Source organism: Echinops telfairi, unplaced genomic scaffold (assembly GCF_000313985.2).
Source record: "Echinops telfairi isolate 266 unplaced genomic scaffold, ASM31398v2 ScPeMD7_5592;HRSCAF=6446, whole genome shotgun sequence".
Lineage (NCBI taxonomy): Eukaryota > Metazoa > Chordata > Mammalia > Afrosoricida > Tenrecidae > Echinops > Echinops telfairi.
This window is the reverse complement of record NW_022109491.1, coordinates 40,697,872-40,721,925: the sequence shown is the minus strand read 5'-3', so window position 1 is coordinate 40,721,925 and position 24,054 is coordinate 40,697,872. Positions and strand designations below refer to the sequence as shown.

Genomic DNA, 24,054 nt, shown 5'->3' with positions numbered 1-24,054 from the left:
CACCTCCCTCTCTCCCATGTCCCCTGAACTGTCGGTCCCGTTGTTTTCTCCTCCAGATTGTTCATCCAGTCTATCTTATTTAGACAGACCTGGGGATAATAACATGCACAAAAACAAGACAGAGCAAAACCAAGCAACAATATACAACAAAACAACAACAACAAACTTTTTGGTTTATTTTTAAGACTCTGAAATTTCCCATTTCTTGAGCCAAAGGAATTATTTCTTTTTCACCTTGAAAACTAGTCACTAACATGTCTATGAAAATAAACTAAATTACATCAACAAAGAATGTTAATCAAATCCATAATTTTTGAAAAATATTTCTTCTTCTAAACCTACATTAGCATTATCTTTCTAGAAGGGACTAGACCTTTCAACATAAGGAGACCGGTATGCCACCATCTTTTGCCTAGAAGCCAATGGGCTTGTTTGTTTGTTTGTTTTTGTTTTAAGACTGCGAATCTTATTTTTGGCAAATTGGAGGTGATAAAAATGGCTTCTAGAAATAAGAACTTTCAAACATGAAGTTACAAAATTCATCCCTACCTACTCAAATGTATGGGTGATGGGAAGCCAGTTCCATCAGTCCAAAAAACATTATTAACCAAGGGACAGAGACAAGGGTCAAGAGCTACTATTCCAAAAGAGAGCGCATATCACTCACCTCTGTTATTTCTGCCTTAAGCCAAGGTTGAGAGGGCAGAAGAACACATGACAAAGGCCAAAAACAACAAAGTAAATAAAGTTGGAAAGAATTTTTCGTTTCATAACTTGGAGTCCTAATGTGACCAGCAAAGATCACAGTCAAGTGGTTTATGCATGCTAAGCTTCAGTTTCCTCCTATATAAAATAAGCATAATAAATTGAATCTGAAAAGACGTCGCAAACTGCAAAAAGCTACACCAAGAATTACTATTATTTTGAATGCTGACTATAAATTGTGGACCTCATTTCCTCCAAAAAAGGAAAAGAAAAGTTTGGAGGCAAGATTTATTACTATTGGCTGTTTCTGGCAATCGACGAGCATTGCAACAAGAACAACAGAAAAATGCAAGGCTACGGCTTCTTGAACAAAAAGTACAAGGCTCAGGCTTTTGGAGGTTTTTTGGCTCGGGTTTCAGTTAATCACAACCCCAAATGCTGGCCAGCAGAATAACCCAATCACAGTTTGTTAGGCTCTTTTGCGATGTTGTGGAACATGCATTGGAAAGAGCGGTCGGGGTGTAATGCACCTGGGACTCCCAAGAATGCTGCTGCAGCTCAGCCAGGAGAGGCCGCGGAGGCGCTCAGGCCATCTTAAAGGAGTGCTTGTGCAAACAGCCTTCCCACTTGGCTGCACATAAGAGAAATCGCCCAGCCTGTAGGGAAGTGAAGGCAATGTGCCTGCAAATGTAGATGTATCCCGAGTGACTTCTCATATGAAGTATTGCCAGGTTCTTAGTAAATCATCTATCCTAAGACAGAGACTGGCTATGTTAGCTATTTTTTTTTCTTATGTCAACTTTCCAAAATAAACCCTCATGTGTAATTCACTTGAGTGAATTAACCTATTATTAGAGATTAACTGATGAATGCCCATCTAAACCCAGCAGCTTTCAAATAGACCCAAAGTGTGATTCCCAAACCAGGAGTGTCAGCATTACCTGGGACCTGCTTAGAAATGCAAATTATCGATGAAGACACTTTTGAGTAGCATTTTGCAACATCAGGAATATTTTTACTTCCCGGGTCACTCAAGCCTATGCTGCCTCCCTCAACTGCTGCTTGGAAATGCCCCGATTACCTGCAGTCCTTCGTCAAGTGAGTCCTGTGTCCTGGGCATTGGCTCCTCATCTCATTCGGGCTTATGCCAAAGATGTAAAATTTGGTGGAGACGCCCGAGCCCTAGTGCTCCAAGGTGTAGACCTTTTAGCCGATGCTGTAGCCCTTACTAGGGGGCCAAAGGGAAGAATGGTGATTATTGAGCTGAGTTGGGGAAGTCCTACAGTAACAAAAGATAGTGTCACGGTTGCAAAATCAATTGACTTAAAGGATAAATACAAAAATACTGGGTCCCAACTTGTCCAGGATGTTGCCAGTAACACAAATGAAGAGGCCGGGGATGGCACAGCCACTGACACTCTGCTGGCACGCTCTAGTGCCAAGGAAGGCTTTGAGAAGGTGAGCAAGGTGCCAATTGAGTGGAAATCAGAAGAGATGTGCTGTTAGCTGTTGTTGCTGTAATTGCAGAGCTTAAGAAGCAATTTAAACCCGTGACAACTCCCGAAACAATTGTTCAGGTTGCTACAATTTCTGCAAACGGAGACAAAGAAATTGGCACCATCCTTTCTGATGCCATGACAAAGGTTGGCCGACAGGGTGTCATCACAGTAAAGGATGGGAAAACATTGAATGAGGACTTAGAAATTATTGAAGGCATGAAGTTTGACCAAAGTTGTATTTCTCCATATTTTATTAATACAGCCAAAGGTCAAAAAATGTGAATTCCAGGATGCCTATGTTTTATTAAGTGAAAAGAAAATTTCAAGCGTCTGGTCCATTGTACCTGCTCTTGAAATTGCCAGTGCTCACTGTAAGCCTTTGGTCATAATTGCTGAAGATGTTGACGGAGAAGCTCTAAGCACCCTCATTTTGAATAGGCTAAAAGTTGATCTTTGGGTATCTGTTAAAGCTCCAGCTTCGGGTGATAACAGAAAGAACCAGTTTAAAGGCAGGGCAATTACTACTGGTGGCAGCAATTTTGAATCTTGTAGACGTTCAGCCTCACGACTTAGGAAAAGTTGGAGAGGTCATTGTGACCAAAGATGATGCCAGGCTCTTGAAAGGAAAAGGTGACAAGGCTCACATTGAAAAGCGGGTTCCAGAAATCATTGAGCAGTCGGACGTCACTACTAGTGACTATGAAAAGGAAAAACTGAATGAACGTCTGGCAAAACTTTCAGCTGGAATAGCTGTGCCAAGGTTTGTGGGGCGAGTGATGTGGAAGTGATTGAAAAGAAAGACAGAGTTACCGATGTCTTCCATGCAACACCAGCTGCTGTGGAAGAAGGCATTGTTCTTGAAGAGGGCTGTGCTCGGCTTTGGTGCACTTGGGCCTTGGACTCATTAACTCCAGCAAATGAAGATCAAAAAATCGATTCTGAGAGCAATGACCCTTGCTAAGAATGCCGGTGTTGAAGAATCATTGATAGAGGAGAAAATTATGTAGCATTCCTCAGAAGTTGGTTATGATGCTGAATGGAGATCTTGTGACTGTGGTAGAAAAAGGAAACATTGATCCCAGCCAGGCTGTAAGAACTGCGTTGTTGGGGGCTGCTGGAGCAGCCTGCCTGCTGACGACAGTAGAAGTTGTACTCACAGAAATTCCTACAGAAGAGAAGGAGCCTGGCATGGGCAGGATGGGCGGGCACATGGGAAGCACGGGAGGTGGCATGTTCTAATTCGTAGAATAGTGCTTTGTCATTTCTTGATTGGTGACCTGGGACAGGAAGCTCCAGGCAGCGTTCTTCACCAAGAACTTCAGAGAAGTCAGGTCAAGAGAGGAGACTGAATGACTGAAGAACAGGCTGACTGATGTTTGGAGGAAAATCGCTATCACCATCAGTTACCGGTTTCACTAGACAATGTATAATGGTTTACTGTTGTCATGTCCATGCCTATAGATACTTTAGTTTGTACTTCTGAATGCAAGAGCCATTACCAATGTAGTGCTTTCAATTGAAATCACTGAGGCATTTTAGTATCTTCTGTTAAAGCAGGATTGTAGTGCTTGCCATCACTAGGTGAGAGGTTAAGAAGCAGCCTTTCTGTGGAGGAAGAAGAATTGTGTACAAAGCAGAGAAATATCCAATTATGTGACCATCTTTCTGTAATAAAGACTTGTTTGAAGTAAAAGAAAGAAAGAAAGAAAGAAAAGAAATGCAAATGATCAAGTTCCATGAGCCCTGAATATCAGAATTTCTGGGAGTGAGGCCATCAATATGTATTGTAACAAGCACTTCAAGAGACTCTGATTCATGTTAGAGTTTGGTGTGGGTCCTCTGCTGTATACCATTTCCTTTAAGATCATGGACTCTCCCCTTTGGCCAACTCAATGACATAGCTTTAGCAATTATTTCCTATTCCTCACCATCAATTTCTCCTTCTCCAAGTAATCATTTCTATCAGCACACACTCATGCTGCATTTTCTCCCACTCTAAAACCAACACTCAATTCTTTCTATGGCTTCATTGCTTGCTTCTCTTTAGAAACTGTACTTTCCTCCCTATCTCTTTTAGATTGACTTCAATTATTTTGCTACAAGCATTCTACCACAAATCTATCAATTTGTCCTACTGTCATGGCTTGTGTTGCTGTGATGCTGGAAGCTATGTCATGCGTATTTCAAATGCCAGCAGAATCACCCAAAGTGAACAGGTTTCAGTAGAGCTTCCAGACAAGAAGCAGACCACAAAGAAGGATTCAGTTCCTTACTTCATTAGAAGGGGCTGCTGAAGACCTTCATAGCTTCAAAACCTGGTCAGATATTGAAAACCTAATGAGTGGAAGCAGAATATTATTGGAGATAATGCTAGAATATGGGGTCCTCAGGTCAGAGGGCACTCAAAATACAAATGAGGAGGAGCTAATTTCTCACAGGGAAGTTGACCATGGTAATGCGAATCGAGTTAAGCCTGTGGGATTTTGGAAAACGAATGACTTTTTCATAGCAAATACTTTTTAAACAACACAGGAGGAGACTAGACACATGGACTTCTCACAACAGAATACACAGAAATAACATTGACTACATCTGTGAGAAAAGATGACGGAGAAGCTCAAGGTGAGCAGCTAAAACCAAGCCAGAGGCTGACTGTGGGACAAACCAACAACTGCTCATATGTAAGTTCAGGGTAAAGCTGAAAAAAATGAAAAAAAATCCACAGAAGCCAAAATCTGACCTTGACTCTATCCCAACTGAATTTTGAGAAAAACAGATTTGACTCGTTGAACACTAATGACAAAACACCTATAAGCTGTGGGAGGACCTCAAGACCATCATTCATGAAGAAAGCAAAATGTCACCAAAAAGACAGGAAAGAAAACGGAGACCAAAGTGGATTTCTGAAGAGACTCTGGATGTCTGAGAGTAGCTAAGAAATGGTGATGGAATCAAAGAGCTGAATAGAAATGTTCAAAGGGCAGCTCAGGAAGATACAGCCAAATGTTATAATGAAATGTGCAAAGACCTAGAATTTGAAAATCAAAAGGGAAGAATATGCTCTGCATATCTAAAAGGTAAAGAACCCAGGGAAAAATTCAAGCCTTGAATTGCAGTCTTGAACAAGTCTGTGTTAGTCTGGGTAAACTGGGGAAACTCATATATGTATAAGAGAAAGTTTTATATAAAGGGTAAGTGTACATTTAGAAAGCATCCCAACCTTGTCCAGTCCAAGCCCATAAGTCTGACTTAGCCCATATGTTTGACAGATCTACTAAGTCCTCCTCAATTTCACAAAACACACGCAGTAAAACCGAATGCAGAAAGAAAGCTGAGTCAGTGAATGTGTAAGCATCTCAGCACTGGCAGGGGTCTCTGCACGGCTGCTCCAGCACCGAGGGCTGCATCGGGGTAGGTCCATGTGGCTTCTCCTTGGGGATGTCATGCAGGAAGTGAACCTTGCTAGCGGAAGCAGGGAACTGGCTAAGGCAGCTGCACCATAGTCCGACCATCAGAGGGCAAGAGACCCGAGAAAATGAAAGGTGAGGCTCACTGAACCATTTATTTCACTGCCCTTCGATTAATCCCACATGTGTTTATCGGCCAGGTTGGCACAATACATCTTAACTATCTCAGTGTCTGTAAGCAAAATATTGGATAATGCAGGAAATATCAAAAGAACAGGGAAGAATACAGAGTCACTGTAACAAAAAGAACCTGTCAACATTCCACCATTTCAGAAGGTAGCATATGATCAAGACCCAAGGACGCTAAAGGAAGAAGTTCAAGCTGCACTGAAAGCGTTAGCTAAAAACAAGGATCCAGAAATTAATTTTAAAAGATTGAAATGGTTCAATAAGCTTATACCGCACTGAAAGTACTCACTCTTCTATGGGAGGAAATTTAAAAGACAGCTACTTGGCCAGCTGACTGTAAGAAATCCATATTTGTACTCACTGCAAAGAAAGGGCACCCAGCAGAATGCTCACGTTATAGAACCATATTACTTAGATCATCACAGGCCAGTGAAAATTTTTTAATCATTTTATTAGGGGCTCATACAACTCTTATTACAATCCATACGTACATCAATTGTGTAAAGCACATTTGTATGTTCATTGCCCTCATCATTCTCAAAACATTTGAGCCCCTGGCATCAGGTCCTCATTTTTCCCCATCCCTCCCTGCTCCCCGACCCCTTGATTATTTATAAATTATTATTTGGTCATATCTTGCCCTGTACAACGTCTCCTTCATCCACTTTTCTGTTGTCTGTCCCCCAGGGAGGAGGTCACTTGTAGATCCTTGTAATCAGTTCCGCCTTTCCAACCCACTCTCCCTGCACACTCCCAGAATCACCACTCACACCACTAGTCCTGCAGGGATCATCCACCCTGGATTCCCCATATTTCCAGTTCCTATTTGTACCAGTGTACATCCTCTGGTCTAGCCAGATTTGCAAGGTAGAATTAGGATCATGATAGCAGGGGGGCGGGGAGGGAGGGGGGGAGGAGGTGGTGGTGAGGAGGGTGTAGGAGGCCTGGTAGGGCATGATCAAGGCCAGTAAAATTTTTATGAAGACCATACAACAACAGTTGAAGCAGTACTTTGACAAGGAGCTACCAGAGGTTCAGGCTGGCTCAGAATATCCCTTGGAACAAGGGGCATCATTGCTGGCATCAGATGGATCTTGGCTGAAAGCAGAGAATACCAGAAAGATGTTTATTTATGCTTTGTTGACCGTGCAAGACATTCGACTATGTGGATCATAAAAAACTATGGGTAACCTTGAGAAGAATGGGCAATCCAGAACACTTCATAGTGCTCATTTGGAACTTGTACATGGATCAAGAGGCAATTGTATAGATGGAACAAGGGATATAGCATGACTCATGACTGTGCAACACCCTGTACAGTCCCCAGTATTCTCCATCAAGTACACACCCAGGAAAGCCTCTAAGAGAGACTGCCTCCTTCCACCCCCCCTGGCTTGCTGGAGAGGGGTGGAGCTAATCTACTTCCTAAATCACTCTGCCTAAGGGTAAGATTATCTACACCCTTGGTTAATGATCAGTTGGAATTTAGGGAAAGTTTAATCTATGTGGGGACCTTGCAAATGGATTTTGGGCTGCACTGCCATCCATATTCCATCTATTCCTGGAGATTTGTTTTTGGCTAATATATTCAGTGCAGCTTGAATTTCTTTCTTCAGCACCATTGTTGTTTTTTTAAATCTTTTTATTGGAGACTCTTACAGCTCTTATCACAATCTATACATCCATCCATTGTGTCAACACATTTGTACATATGTTGCCATCATTATTTTCAAAACAGTTTCTTTCTTCTTGAGCCCTTGGTATCAGCTCATTTTTTTCTCCCTCCCTCCCCTCCCTCCCTTCCCTCCTTTATGAACCCTTGATAATTTATAAATTATCATTATTTTTTCATGTCTTACACGGACTGTTGTTTCCCTTCACCAGTTTTCTTGACCATATGCTACTTCTGAAATGGTGGAATAATGACTGGCTCTTTGTGGCGCTGACTGTGCATCCTTCAATATTTTCTTCACAGTCTTTCAAGACTGCAACGCAAGGCTGGAATATTTCCTGAGTGCTTTTCAGCTTTAGATGTGCTGAGCATGCTCTTCCCTTTTGGTTTCCTCATTCTAGGTCTTTGCACATTTCACTATAATATTTGGCTTTATCTTCTTGAGTACTATGGTGAGTATGCCCCAAGCCATGGTATTTTCCATGGCCTCCTATTCATGTGCAAGTTGGACCCTAAATAAGGAAGACTGAAGAAGAATCAATGCAGTTGAACGGTGGTGCTGGAGAAGAATATTGAAAGTACCACGGGCTACTCAAAAGACAAACATATCTGCCTTGGAAAAAAACTATGACCAGAGTGCTCCTTAGAGGCAAGGATGGAGAGACTTTGTCTTATGTTTTTTGGACATATTTTCATGAGAGATCAGTCCTGGAGAAGGACATCATGCTTGGTAAAGTAGAAGGACAGAGAAGGAGAGGAAGATCCTCAAGGAGATGGATTGACATTGACCGACCATGACTGCAACACTGGCCTCAGGCACTGGAACAACTGTGAGGATGCACAGGACCAGACTGGGCAGTGTTTATGCTGTTGTGCATGGGTTGCTGTGAGTTGGAATTGATTCAATGGCACCTAACAACTCCAAGAAACATCTTCAGTCAAGGGTAACAAGTCTGTTGCTTAGTCTAGTGGGCAATTCTGGGTCCATATTTTACTCACTACATTTCCTCTACCTGGAAATGTATCTCACTTGATTTTCAGGTACCCACACAGCACTGGTTTTACACTTGCCCCACCAATTGAAATGTTTCAACAAGCCGATGAAGCACTAGAAGCACTCATTTTTCTGTGCCATGAAATTTAGAAGACAGCTACTTGGCCAATGGAGATCCATATTTGTATTCGTTTCTAAGAAAGGCGACCCAGCAGAATGCTCAAATGATAGAAAAATTTCATTCATATTGTAAATATTAATTCAAGTAAAATTTTTCTGAAGATCATCCAACAATAGTTGCAGCAGTACATTGGCAGGGAGCTGCCAGAAGTTCAGGCTAGATTCAGAAGAGGACATGGAATAAGGGATATCCTTGCTGATGCCGGTGGATCTTAACCTAAAGCCAAGAATATCAGAAAGATGTTTACAAGTGTTTGGCTATGCTAAGACATTCAACTATGTGGACAATAACAAACTATGGATAGCCTTGAGAAGAAGGTATCCCATAATACTACTTTGTATTCATTAGCAACAAGGACATACTGCATGTTTTAAAATAAGGAAAAGTGTATGTCAGGGTTGTTTACTTTCACCATCCTTAGTCAATCTGTATTTTGAGCAAATCATCAGAGAAGCTGGATTGTACGAAGCTGGACTGTGTGAAAAAGTATACAGCATCAGGGTTGGAGGATGGCTTATTACAACCTGTGAGACAACTTTGCCTGCTGAAAATGAGGAGGACTTGAAGCACTCACTTACTGATGCAGGTCAAGGATTGCAGCCTTCAGTATGGATTACAACTCAATGTAAAGAATACCAAAATCCTTACAACTGGACCAATAGGTAACATCATGGTAAATGGAGAATTTCACCTTGCTCGGATCCACACTCCATGCTCATGGAAGCAGCAGTCCAGACATCAACTGACATTGTATTGGGCAGATCTGCTGCACAAGGTCTCTTTAGAGTGTTGAAAAAGGAAGGATGCTACTTTGAGGACGAAGGTGAACCTGACCCAGGCCATGGTGTTTTCCATTGCCTTCTATCCATGTGAAAGTTGGACATTGAATAAGGAAGATCGAAGAAGAATACATTTGAATTATGATGCTGGTGAAGAATATTGAGTATACTATGAATTGCAAAAAAAGAAAAAAATCTTTCTTGGAATAAGTACAGCCAGAAAGAATTCTCCTTAGAGGCAAGGATGGTGAGACTTTGCCTCATACTCTTTGGCCATGTTATCAAGAGATATCAGTCTTGGTGAAATGTCAGGGCAGCAAAACAGAGGAAGACTTTCAACAAGAGGAAGTGACACAGTGACTGCATTGTTGGGTTCAAACATAAGAACAATTGGGAGGATAGCACAGGACTGGGCAGTTTGGGGTTCTCTTGTACCTCGGGTGACTATGAATTGAAACGAACTAGATGGCACTTAACAACACTGATAACACAGGTCTCAACTGCTACTTCTCTTCATGCTCCTGCTCCAGCGTTTTGCTTTTCCTTGACCCCTCCATGCCACCTCTTGACTCATGTTGAAATTATTACTCCCTCTGTCTGAAAATACTAGGTCCCTCAACTTCTCATCTTTTCCCAGGGTCCCTTTTTTAAGGTGATGTTATTTAAATGGCAGCATCTTTGCTCCATCTCGCATATACAGCCCCCTTTTTGCTCTTGCCCTTATCATCTAAAGTTATACTATTTCCCAACCAGTTTATTGCTGATTTCCTCACACTGAAATATAGATTCCAAATGAGGGCAGAGATTTCCGTCCTTATGGATTCTAGCTCCTGGAACAGTTCCTGGCATGTGGTCGGCACTCAGTAAGTTTTTGTTAATGTTCAACTGAATGAATAAATGAATGAGTGAAACATGAATACATGCATGTGGAGTTATTTAGTGCCGGAGTTATCCTGAGCTCATCTCTCTGCACCTTTGTTCTTCATGAATCTTGTCCAAAGAAGTTGAAAATTCTCCTTCTGTTGTCATCAACCCATCTGGATTTAATTTTATATTGCTAGCATCACTGATGTCAGAGGAAGATGAGGCTCTCTCCACCTATAAACTGTCACAGCCTTGGAAACCCATAGGGTGCATTCTAATCTGTCCCATAAGGTCGCTGGAGGCAGAATTGACTAGATAGCAGTGAGTTTTGTCTTGTCATCTCTATATGTGATATTGCCAACGTCTCACATTAAAGAGAATATAAAAATGAAAGTCCAAACAGAAAAGGAAGCTAGATATCCCAAAGTGTAATTTTCACACACATGCACCTGGAAATCCATGTCAGTCTCCCTACTTTAAGGTTAACTAATTACTAATTTTATTTATACTCCTAATCTATTTCCTCTTTTTCATGTACAATAGCATAGTCATAGGTCCAAGGATTAGAGTATAGACATATTTTGGGGTAGTGGTGATGATCAAGGGTTCATCATTTTGTCAAAGACAGATAGTGTCCGGATTGTGACTTTTTTTTAAATTAAATGAGTTGTAGTTAAAAAGAAGACCAATTCAGACAATTTCTCTATATCCCTAGCTCTCATTGACAATTCAAAGTGCTGAGCACCTAGGAGCTATGTAATGTTAATAATAATAATAATAATAATAATATCTGATTAGAAAACAGGTCAAATTCATGATTGTCCTTGAGTAAACATATTGGACAGGTATATGGATAGGTGATAAAAACAGAGTGGGAATATAGGTGATTGATGTGAAGGCTTAGGATCTGTTGAGACAAAGAAGACTACTTCCTAGAATCAAATTATGTTTACAAACCGTAGACATACGTGGTAGGAAGTAGAAGAAGAAGAATAGCGTGTCTCAGTGAATGCTGTTGGGGTCAGATAAATCTCTGACTGTGTTCCCCCGGGCCGAAATCTTCTTGGTAGAGGTGATTTAGGAAACTTTCTGATTCGTCTTTTATTAGGTCTCCCTCTCTCCCAACGTCCATGTCAACTGGGTAATATGTGAATGAAGTTCGAAATGCATAAAGAAATTTATCTTTTTGCCATTGCTAACATCTTTAGCTGGGCTCCTAACTATCCCTGACAGAAGATAGATATGCTCCTGGGTCAGATTCTTTCCTAGAGATGGCCCCTTTCCTAAAGATCTTCACTTCTTTGTACCTTAACAGGCCCAGTCTGTGATAGGCCTACCACAAACATTTGGTGATTGAATCGCTAGGCCAGTCATGTGTCAAGTGAGGGCACTAAGGCAGATAGACATCGTTTCAGGTTTTATGTGTGGTTCTTTAGAAGAAAGCCCCTAAGATGAGGGTCTGATGGAAGAACTTTGTTAAGTCACCACCTGTCTGCCAGGTTGTTGTCTTGTGGCAGCTTTCTTGTTCCTACGATGCTGGAAGCTGTATTTCTTTCTTTCTTTCTTTTTTTTCTCACAGGTATGGTAACTTGTATTTTCAAAATGCTGCACTAATCTGTAATTCATTCTTCCTTCCTGTCTTTTTAACAAAGGATTTTTCTAGGGCCAGATACATTTTAGGGAAAATATCTTAAGTTAAATTTTATGTAATACTGGTCTATTGTCAATTTTTCTTTCTCTTTTTAAAAATCATTTTATTGGGGCTCATACAATTCTTATCACAATCCACACATACGTCAATTGTGTAAAGCACACTTTACATTCAGAGGTTTTAAGACTGGAATGTACCTATGTAAATATATTTATAGAAGAGTGTGGGAAAACTCTTCTACATGCATATATTTATAGGTTTAGTATTAAGGCAGCAGATGGACATTGGGCCTCCACTCAAGCACTTACTCATTGCAAGAACATGTTGTTCTATTAAATTGGCATTCCAGGATGCACACCTTCCTGACACGATTGCTGAAGGAAAATGTGAACATAGGCAAAGGTGGCGAAGAAAGCTAATGGTGGCCGGCTACCAAAAGATATAATGTCTGGGGTCTTAAAGGCTTGAAGACAAACAAGCGGCCATCTAGCTGAGAAGCAGCAAAGCCCACATGGAAGAAGCACACCAGCCTGTCGGACCACGAGGTGTAGAAGGGATCAGTTATCAGACATCAAAGAACTGAAAATCATATCAGTGGGTGCCTGCTTTACTGACACAATCACTGAATACAAACGTGTGCATAAGCAAAGGTGGTGAAGAAAGCTGATGGTGCCAGGCTATCAAAAGATAGCATCTGGGGTCTTAAAGGCTTGAAGATAAACCAGCGGCCAACTAGCTCAGAAGCAACAAAGCCCACATGGAAGAAGCACAACAGCATGTGTGACCACGAGCTGTCGAGGGGATCAGGTATCAAGCATCCAAGAACAAAAAATTATATCATTGGAAAGGTGGGTGAGTGCAGAGAGGAGACTCAAAGCCCATCGGTAGGCAACTGGACACCCCCTTTCAGAAGGGTTGTGGGGAGGAGATGAGCCAATCAGGGTGCAGGGTAGCAACGATGAAACATATAATTTTCCTCTAGTTCTTAAATGCTCCCCCCCCACTATCATGATCCCAATTCTACCTTACAAATCTGGCTAGACCAGAGGATGTACATTGGTACAGACAGCAACTAGAAACATGGAATCCAGGACAGATGCCTCCTTCAGGACCAGTGGTGAGAGGGGCGAGGCCTGGAGGGTGAAGGGAATGTGGGGTAGAAAGGGGAAACCAATGACAAGAATCTAAGTATTGCCTCCTCCCTGGGGGAGGAACAGCAGAGAAGAGGGCGGGGGGAGACATCGGACAGTGCAACTTATGACAAAACTATAATAATTTATGAGTTATGAAGGGTTCATGAGGGAGGGGGAGGGAGAAGGGAAGGGGAAAATGAGCAACTGATATTAAGGGCTAACGTGGAAGGCAAATGTTTTGAGAATAATGAGGGCAACAAATGTACATATGTGCATGACACAATGGATGTATGTATGGATTGTGATAAGAATTGTAGGAGCCCCCAATACTGTAATTTAAAAAAATCATTTTATTGGGGCTCCTACAGCTCTTATCACAATCCACACATACATCCATTATACATTCATTGCCCTCATCATTCTCAAAACACTCACTTTCCACTTGGGCTCCTGTAATCAGCTCCTCGTTTTTCTTTTCTTTTTTTAAGCCCCTCCAGCATGAAACCCTTGATAATTTATAAATTATTATTTTATCGTATCTTACACTGCCAGATGTCTCCCTTCACCCACTTTTCTGTTGTCCATCCCCCAGGGAGAAGGTTATATGTAGATACTTGTAATCTGTTTTCCCTTTCTACCCCACTCCCCTTCCCTCCTCCCTCCCGGTATCACCACTCTCACCACTGGTCATGAGGGGTTCATCTGACTTGGATTCCCTGTGTTTCCAGTTCCTATCTGCAATGCTGTGCATCCTTTGGTCTAACCAGGTTTGTAAGGTAGAATTGGGATCATGATAGTGGGGGGGGGGGTTGGGGAGGAAGGGTTTAAGAACTAGAGGAAAGTTGTGTTTCATCAATGCTACGCTGCACCCTGAGTGACTCATCTCTTCCCCACTACTCCTCTGCAAGAGATGTCCAGTTGTCTACAGATGGGCATTGGGTCCCCATCGTGCACTCCCCTCATTCACGATGTTATGATTTTTTTTTCCCTTTGGTGCTTGATACCTGGTTCCCTATACTCTTCGTGATCACACATGCTGGTGTGTTTCTTCCATGTGGGCTTTGTTGCTCCTGGGCTAGATGGCTGCTTGTTTACCTTCAAGCCTTTAAGATCCCAGACGCAATATCTCTCGATAGCCTGGCACCATCAGCCTTCTTCACCACACTTACTTATGCACACATTTGTCTTCTGCGTTTATATGGGGAAGGTGATCACACAATAATGGTTTTTGTTCTTTGGTGTCTGCTATCTGATCCCTTGAACACCTCATGATCACACAGGCTGGTGTGCTTCTTCCCTGTGGGCGTTGTTGCTTCCAAGCTAGATGGCCTCAAGCTGTATTTCATTTACTACAAATTCCAACAAGGACACCAGTGGTGGACAGGTTTCAGTGGAGGTTCCAGATGAGAAGGAAAGTCTCATGATCAACCAAAAATTAGCCTGAAGCAACCCCACAGATAATGATGGTATATTGTCTGAGATAGCACTGAAAGATGAGCTCTGGAAGACTCTGTAAATACACAGTGGTCACAACCACTTGCTCGAGCATATCAACAGTTGTGAGATGGCATAGGACTGGGCAGCATTTTGTTCTGTTGGCCATAGGATCTCCACGGACTGGAGACAATTCAATGGCAACTAACAAGCATGGCAACAATCCGTTTAGGAAGGTCTCCAGGAGAAATAGGTAAAGGGGTGGAGAAACAAGTAATGAAAAAGAAGAAGCCTAACAAGAGAGTGATTTTACAGGAGGCCAAGCCTTTGGTCTCACAGGAAGGCTTGTACCTTCTTTAGGGAAGGGATCTGGCCTTTTCTGTTCTAGTCCCAATTGTTGTTGGCTTAAAAGCTTCTCTAGGAGGATGTAAGTTCCCTAGACATTCCAGCTTTCTGGGTAAAGTGGATAAAGGAGTCCTGGTAGCCTAGTGGTTAATTGTTCAATTGTAACTTAAAACTTTGAGGCTCAACCCATCATCGCCTGCCAGCACAGTAAATTAGATCATGTGGCTCTTCTAGATGAACCAAATGACCTCTAACTTCAACCAAATGACCTTCTAGATTAACCAAATGACCTCTAACTTCAACTAAATGACCTTTTCCTGCATGGGTCTAGGATTCACCTTGGAGCAATTACTAAGCAGATACATTGTGGTTGCCATCCTGCTGGGTATAGAATGAGCCCTCTGAGAAGAAGGGGAGGAGAGGGGGAAATCGCACTACCAGCACTATATGGTAGTGAGATGCAGGGGTCCTCAAACTACAGCCCACGGGCCACATGTGGCCCGCCAAGGATATTTATCCAGGCCGCCGGGTGTTTTTTGCCCTATTTTGTTTTTTACTTCAAAATAAGATATGTGCAGTGTGGATAGGAATTTGTGCATAGTTTTTTTTTTTTTTTAAATAATAGTCCAGCCCTCCAACGGGTCTGAGGGACAGTGGACTAGCCCCCTGTTTGAAAAGTTTGAGGATGCCTGGAGTATAACAATGTGCTCAGGCATACCAATGATTGTGTAGATGGTCCACCTGGACACTGAAATCCCTGCTTAGGGAACTTCTGGATCCAGAAGAGAGAGGTGATGTCAGAGGAGTAGCCGCAGCAGAACTAGGAGCCCGAGAATGAAGGAGAGTGGTGAACTTGCCAGCCTAGAGAGCAAATAAAGCTGAGTGCTTTGGGGAAGGAGGCTGGCTCAGAAATTAGGGTGCTTCTGGATATTTGATGGGGCAGTTGAACTTGCTGACTGACAGAGATGGAGCGACGTGTCGTGCCTATAAGTCGAAGCTTACTGGACTGTGGTGCCTCTGGGCACTTAATTCAGAGAGCTGGGTCTGCTGCCCCTTGGAGCTTGAGCTGAATGCCTTGGGGTTGTGAGTTATGCAGAGTGCATTGCAAATGCACTTTTGACAGTGCTTTTGGCAAATTATTAGTAGCCCTGAAAGAACTTTGTAACATTTCATGATAAACAACTGTATCCTGAGCATCTCTTACTTGTCTTACAACTGTACTTCCTTAATAAACCCTATAATCATTAATATTGTCTGTGAGTTCTTTGTGACCATTGCAACGAATGTGAGAACCTAAATGGAAAAGTAGATAAGTTTGAGAAAACTCAGCTGCTTAGGTGGAAAAAGATGATGCAGTCCATAATTTAGAGCCTTGGAAATCTTAGGGGGCAGTTCCACTCTGTCCTATAATATCACACGAATCAACATCAATTCAAAACTAATGTGTTTGGGTTTTTGTTTTTGAGGGGCAAGGTAATTCTAATAGTTCAATATATGGCCCCAGAAAAGAATTACAGGCCCTGGACAGTAAAAGCAAAACCGCAAACTAAAAAGATAAATGAGAGACACACCTGGTAAAAGGTATCTGAGAGGCTCTGGGTGAAGCCCACCAATGTCCATCACGGTTTTCTTTTCAGGTGTAGAAATACTGCTAAAATCACAGCATGCCAGGGTTTATATGTGCTACAATTCACATTTTGAGACTTCTGAAAAAGAGAAACCCCTGTACTTGAGATACTTTTGTCCTTAAGCATGGCTGTGTGCCCAGGAAATAAATTTTTCCAGTGGTAAATTTGGTTTTAAATGACCATGGTATTTATAATTCCCGCATTTGAAAAATCACATTTGTTTTGTTTTTAGGGACGTTTTGGATTCAACTATGCTTGTAGAACTGTATTCGAGAAATTCAGTTGACCACAAACTGTCCTCCTGATTGGCTATGGTTTTAGTTTGGTTTAATATTGATGTTTTGGACATTATTCATGGCATGGTTAAAAACCATGAAAACTAAACTTGAAGCATATGTTCTCTGGGTCGTTTCTGAGCAAATATCTTAAAAACATATTTAGAAACGGAAGAATACCATGACCCCCTGCTCCTGGAACCACCGAGAACCAAAGAGCCCTTAGAAGATTGACATTTCCCTCAAGAAGCGCTAAGTGAACCTGGTTCTGTTGAGGGCAGGTCAAAAGGCAATTGAAAGCAATGCTAAGTGTTTGTTTTGGATCATTTTAATGCTAAAAACACATATTTAAGGCATTCACAAGATGAGTAACTTTTTTAAACCAAGGGCCTGCTAATTATGACTGTAAATGAGCTGTAATAAGAACCAAGAATTGTTCTGGGGTGTAATTTAAGACTGTTCTTTGGAGCACCAAAATTTGTGCAAGTCCACATATTCCTGTGTAGGATGGGCTTGTTTAGTTAGTGAGATTTTAGTGAGTCAAAACTGCTCTTAGAGTTGTTTATCTTTGTCTAGAGGACTAACAGGGCTACTAAGATAACACATGGCCAGCATAGGTTCAAACAAGCCCCAAGGATTGAATTTATATAGAAAATGCAATGAATGTGGCGAAAGATACCCATATGCACTTCCAATCATAAGGAGAATGATAATGATGACATTGAGAAGGAGGAGCAGGAGGAGGAGGAGGAGGAGGAAGAGGAGGAGGAGGAAGAGGAGGAGGTAGAGATGAAATGACAGGGTGCATTCTCCCTGCAGAAGTTACGTGGGATTCAAGATGAGGGCTTAGCCTGTTTTAGGGCAGAAAGGAGACCCCCAATTTCAAATACTATTTATGGATAACATTTAGTAAGCCTTGAAAGTGACAGAGTCACAGACATGTCATCTGAATGAGGGAGGCCAATAGCAAGAAGTCAAAATGTCATTGGAGGATTCCAGTTGGGATGGCATGGAACAAAAGAACTATCACATATTCATGATTGGTGACCTATCAATACATCACAAGAGCAAAATCATCGACACCATGTTAGATAGAAGGGCTTACAAGATTGGTCCACATCTTCCAACCCAGGCAGTCAGAACAAGACTGAAGAGGCAGAACTTATGATTCATGACTATGCAACACCCGGTACTGTTCCCAGTATTATTGATCTCCATCAAGGAAACATACAGGCTAGCTTCCCCCAGAGGAGTGGAGGTGATCAACTTTTCAAGGCACTCTGCCTGGGGGCAAGATTATCCTCATGCTCAATTAATGATCAGAAAGGATTCTACGGAAGCTTAATCTATGTGGGAACCTTGCAAAAGGATTTTGGGCTGCCACCGCCATCCATATTCCAGCAATTCCTGGATCCTTGTTTTTGGCTAATGGATTCAGTGCAGCTTACGCTTCTTCCTTCCGTACTATTGTTTCTTGTTCATATGCTACCTCCTGAAATGGTGAATGTCAACTACTTCTTTTTGGTACAGTAACGGTGTGTATTCTTTCCATCATCTCTTGGATACTTCTTGTGTCGTTCTGTATTTTGACAATAGGATCTTTCAGTATTTCGATTCAAGGCTTGTACATTTCCCTGAGTTCTTAAGTTTAAGATATGGTGAGAGTGTTCTTCCCTTTGGTTTTCTAATTCTAGGTCTTTGCACATTTGATTATAATATTTGCATTTGTCTTCTTGAGGGTTCTAGTGAGCCTGACCTGAGCCATGGTATTTTCCATTGCCTCATTTCATGTGAAAGTTGGTCATCGAAGAAAGAAGAGTAAAGATCAATCAAGTGCATTTAAATTGTGGTGCTAGAGAAGAATATGGAAAGTATCAAGTCTGTTCAGCAAATAAACAAATTTGTCTCGGAAGAAGTATGGCCAGAATGTTCCTTCTGGTAAGGCTGGTGAGACTTTGTCTTACACACTGGACTTTTTGTCCAGAGAGACAGTCCCTAGAGAAGGACACCGTGCTCAGTAAAGGGGAGGGGCAGCAAGAAAGAGGGCGCAGGAGGGGGCATGACATGGATTTACATAGTCGCTGCACCCATGAGCTCAGGCATAAGAACAATTTTGAGGATGGTACAGCACTGTGCAGCGTTCTGTTCTGTCGTGGACAGGACTGTTATGGAAAGGAACCCATTCCATGGCCCCTAACAACACTGCCATCCATAGCTTATTGCAAAACTGATGTGCTCAGAATGAAGGCTTTAATACAAGCTTCAGTCCTTAACATAGCCACCGTTTACTGGCCGAAGCCCTAAAATGATTTGGGGTTTATTAGAGCTTAAATTCTGAGTACCTTATTTGCAGGACACTATAGATAACAGTGAAAGTCCAAAATCCATTTGCAGGGTCACTGGAGTTTCAGCCTTCACTGAATTCCTTCTGACCACTGATCAGGAATATGAAGAGTGTTGTCCTCAGGCAGAGTGTATTGGAACATGGAATACCTCCACCCCTCTGCAGCCAGCCCTAGGAGGAGCCATCTCCCTTTGGGGTTTGCCTAGGTATGTCCTGGAGGAGATTCTGGATGGGGTCAAACAGTTCTCATGAGTTGGGCCCTGACTACCTTGGCCCTGGACTATCTTGTAAACTCTTCTGTTTAACATAAAGTATGGTGTCCCATGGGTCCATTCCTCCTACAGTCTCATGAATCAAGACTTCATGACAATGACCTTCTGTTCCTCATTCTATTCAAGGAGCTGTGTGTTCTGGGAGAGGAGCCCTGGTTGCATCGTAGTGGTTATGTATTAGGCTGTGCTTTACAAGGTCAACCACCAGCTGCTCTGAGGGAGGAAACAAGTCTTTTCACTCCTGTAAAGAGCTACAATCTCAGAAACTCACTGGGGCAGATCTACCCTGTTTTACAGGGTTGAGTTTAGTGCCCTCCTGGAGTAGCCCTGGTAGTGCAGTGGTTAAAAATTGGGCTGCCAAACTGTAAGGTCATCAGTTCAAAATAATCAGCTGCCCTTCAGGAGTAAGATGAGGCTTTTTGTTCCAGTAAAGAATTATACTCTTGAAAACTAACTGGGGCAGTTCTACCCTACCTTATAGGGTGGCTATGAGTTGGCATTCACTGGTTGGCAGTGAGTTTGCTTGCTTATTTGTTTTTGGTGTCCCTGTAGCATAGGGGTTACACCACTGGGATGCTAACTGCAAGGTAAGCAGTTCAAAACTACCAGTCACTCTCAGGAGAGAGAGAGAGAGAGTAAAAAAGAGGCTTTCTACTTTCTTTAATAGTTAGTCACATGATCTCAATTCTACCTTACAAATCTGGCTAGACCAGAGGATGTACACTGGTACAGATAAGACTGGAAACACAGGGAATCCAGGACAGATAAACCCCTCAGGAATAATTGTGAGATTGGTGATACTGGGAGGGTGGAGGGAAGGTAGGGCGGAAAGGGGAACCGATTACAAAGATCTACATATAATCCCCTCCCTGGGGGATGGACAACAGAAAAGTGGGTGAAGGGAGACATCAAACAGTGGAGACATGAGAAAATAATGATGATGTATAAATTATCAAGGGTTCATGAGGGAGGGGTGGGGAGGAAGTGGAAAAACTGCGGAGCTGATACCAAGGGCTCAAGTAGGAAGCAAATGTTTTGAGGATGATGGCAACAAATGTACAAATGTGCTTGATACAATGTATGGATTGCAATAAGTTGTAGGAGCTCCCCAAAAATGATTTTAAAAAACGTCCCAGATATCCACAGGGGCAGTTCCACCTTGTTCTACAAGGGGTCCCTGAGTCAGCAATGACTCCATGGCAGAGAATTTGGGTTATTATTATTGTTATTGTTTTTTGAGTGGCCAAGAATCCTTGGATAGCATTATGTCCTTGTGTTCTCCCTCATTTGTATATTTTGTCTTGTCTTTGTCCTGTTTAACACTTAATATATATTCTTTATAAATTGTACTTGAGATTTGGGGTCTCTTTTGTACCCTATAACAGGTTATTATTACTGAAGGCTTACACTTACAAAGTAAAAGAAAGGCCACCTCCAATTTTATGTTCCCTACAGCAAGGCTGGATTCTATTTTTCTCTAGAGCAGCAGCGAAAAGAAAATGAACTTCAGCTCTCAAATTACACACGAATGATGGGCATGGTGGTGTTGCTCCGTAAGACCCAACCGGTTTCTAGCCAGCTAATAACATTCATCTCAACTGTCAGTAGGCCAATCACTTCCATCAGATTAACTCGTAGTTTGTGGGCTCCAGCTGGGTCGCGGTGGCGAGAGGAAGCCGGAGCACCTGGGCAGCTCCGGACGCCACAGCTAAGGTGTGAGTTCACCTCCAAGGCCAGGGGAGGGAGGGCGGAATCAGCGCCCCAGGAGGGCACTCATTTCCGTCCACGTGGTTCCACGCGGGACCAATGGGAAAAGGAGACGCCACTCGGGACGCTTCCTCTCCCTAGCAACCGGAGGGTGACTGCTTCCGGTGCCGTGAGGGCTCGGGACCCAAGCTGGTGAGTGTCCCTCTCTCTCACGCTGTCCGAGTCTGCCTCCACTTCGCGGCTCCCGGTGTCCGGGTCCTCGAACCGCTAGGCCGGCCTCCCTGTGCCAGAAGGGGCGCACACAGCCCGCTCCCCACTGTCGGCGGAGTTAGGGGGACGGAGCTCGGGTGGTCCCTGGTCCCCAAGTCTTGTACGCGCGTGGAATGCGCGCGACGGTCCCCTTGGCAGCCCAGCGTGTGGGTTGGCGACCTCTTCTTTCCGAATGCGGTGGAAGAGCTTGGGCGGTGGGGAGAGTGGCGTGTGTGCGCGCGCGCGTGTTGCACGTGTGTGTCCGTGGGTGTGCGAGCTGGTTCCTTAGCTTGCTCGCTTTACCCAGTGGGTGACTGGAACAAGGCAGCCCGCTGTGCTCGGGTCCGGGGTAGATTTGCGAGGTCAGCGGGGCTAGAGCCCGGGCGCAGGAGAAGACTGGACGGGAGGGTGCCTAAGAGCAACTGGGAAGAAGGGTTGGAAAACAGGAACTGGAGGGTCACTGGTATTAGAGGGCATTGTGTTTGAGGAAGCAGGGGAGAAGGAAAGGTATTTTGGGGTACATTTGTTTGAGCTATATGAACATGAAGCTAAAGATTTATTTATACCCTTGGGAGTTTAATTCTTTCCATTTTTATTTGCTTTAAATGTAATTTGCAAAACCTAGAGCGTTCTTTTTAAGTAATACCAGAAAAATGCAGAAATATTTCCAAGGAAACTAGCAACCAGTATTTCCCCCAAGCTAGCAATTTTATGTATTTTCCTCAAAATTTTAATAGCTTATTCTTAACCTCCTTAAGTTAATGGTATGTGTGTAGTCTATTTATAACTAAAAGGAATAATTTGCATACACCATGTCATTTGTATGGATCATTATGTTTAGTGTAATATAATACATAATGGATGTAATGCACCATAAAAGTCACCCCTTTCAAGTGTCCACTGTAGTGCTTGGGCAGTCATCATCACTATTTCCAGAACATAATCATCACCCCAAAGAAACTCCCATGTCTGCTGGAGTTGTTTCTCATTCACCAGCTGCTGGTAGCCACTAGACTACTACTCTCTCTCAATGGATTTGTATGGTTTGTATATTTCTTATAAACGGAACCATACAATATGTAACCTTTGTACATAACATAGTTTCTTTCAACTAGTAGACTTTCCAAGATTTATTCATCTTGTAATACGTATCAAGGAGCCCTGGTGGCCTTGTGGGATAAACACTGAGTTATTAACTACAACTTGGTTCAACGCCACAAGGGGCTCCAGCAGAGAAAGATGAGGCTATCTGCTTCCTTAAGGATTTACAATCTTGAGAGCCCTGTACGAGGTCCTTAGAAGGAATCGACTGAATGACAGTAGGCTTGATAGTATGTATCAGTACATTATTCCTTTTCATTACCAAATAATGTACCATCAAGTGGATATGCCACGTGTTCTAGTCACCCACTAATGGGCATTTTGATTGTTTTACCTTTTGGTGGTTATGAATGATATTGCTTTGCCTGTATGAAATTTTTATGTGGATTATGCTTCCAGTTCCCTTGAGTATACACCTAGCAGTAGAATTGCTTGACCATCTATTATTGTATGTTTAACTTATTTTTTCCTAAACTTTATTTCTTTTATTGTTAGGACTATACACAGCAAAGCTTATACTAATTCAATAGTTTCTGCACGTACAATATGGTGACATTAATTATCTTCTTTAAGTTGTACAACCATTCTCACCCATGGAATCATTTCTGACCCATAGCGATCTATGCACAGCAGAATGAAACACTGACTAGTCCTAGGCCATCCTGACACTGTTTCTATGGGAGCACATTATTGTAGCCATTGTGGGCCTTCCTCTTACTTGGCTGCCTCTCTACCAAACGTAATATACTTTCTCTGGGGCTGGTCTGTTCTGACGATATGTCCACAGTATGTAAGACAAAGTCTCACCAGCCTTGCCTCTAAGATGCACTCTAGTCACACTTCTTCCCAGACGGGTCTCTCTGTTCTTTTAGTAGACCATCGCACGTTCAGGCTTCTTCACCAACACTGCAATTCAAACGCACCTGTTTTTCTTCAGTCTTCCTGATTAAGTATCTAACTTTCATATGCATATGAGGCAATTAAAAATTGTCTTGGGTCATGTACACCTTAGTCCTCAAAGTAGTATCCTTGCTTTTCAGTACTCTATAAAGAGGTCTTGTGTAGCAGATTTACCTAATATATCATGTCTGTGGATTTCTTGCCTGTGGCTTCCATGAGCATTGATTGTGGAATCAAGCAAAAGTGATAATTTGCTACCTTAAACAACTGGGAATAGAAATTCTATATGATCCAGCAATCCCTCTCCTGTGGAGATATCCTGTGTTTGCCTGGGTTGACACTGCGAAACAAATGCGGAGACACATATATGTATAAGAAAGAGCTTTATGTCAAAGAATAATTGTATATCAAGAAAACATCCCAGCCCAGTCAGATCAAGTCTATAAGTCCAATACCAGTCCATAAGCTCGGAACTAATCTTGGGCTTGGGCTTGGCTAATAGTGAAGCACTTAATCATTTGCATCACTCCGGGACTGACTCCCTTTTGCTGTAAGGTGGCTATATTCCATGACTCACTTCCCTACACACCTGTACCCCTACCTCCCTGCTTTTAAAAGACTGAATGAACTCAGAGTGAACAACTTTACCCTTGGCTATGGGCAAAGAGACACCTGATTGGTGGTTGTGCTCTTTTTTTTTTTTTTTTTTCCTGTCCCTCCCTCTG

General features: G+C 42.6%; 1 protein-coding gene and 1 pseudogene across 3 annotated transcripts in view; both read left to right on the top strand.

The window, feature by feature from the left end:
• The first annotated feature begins 1,773 nt into the window (after positions 1-1,773).
• LOC101643030 lies at positions 1,774-3,443 on the top strand (annotated as a pseudogene).
• Positions 3,444-21,251: 17,808 nt separating this feature from the next.
• The window catches only part of TASP1 (taspase 1), a 311,341-nt gene continuing 308,538 nt past the window's right edge, over positions 21,252-24,054 (top strand). For all 3 annotated transcript variants that reach the window (XR_006680566.1, XM_004698159.2, XM_045295276.1), the window contains exon 1: positions 21,252-21,271. The gene's annotated coding sequence lies outside the window, so the exon portion shown is untranslated. The remainder of the gene's footprint in view (positions 21,272-24,054) is intronic.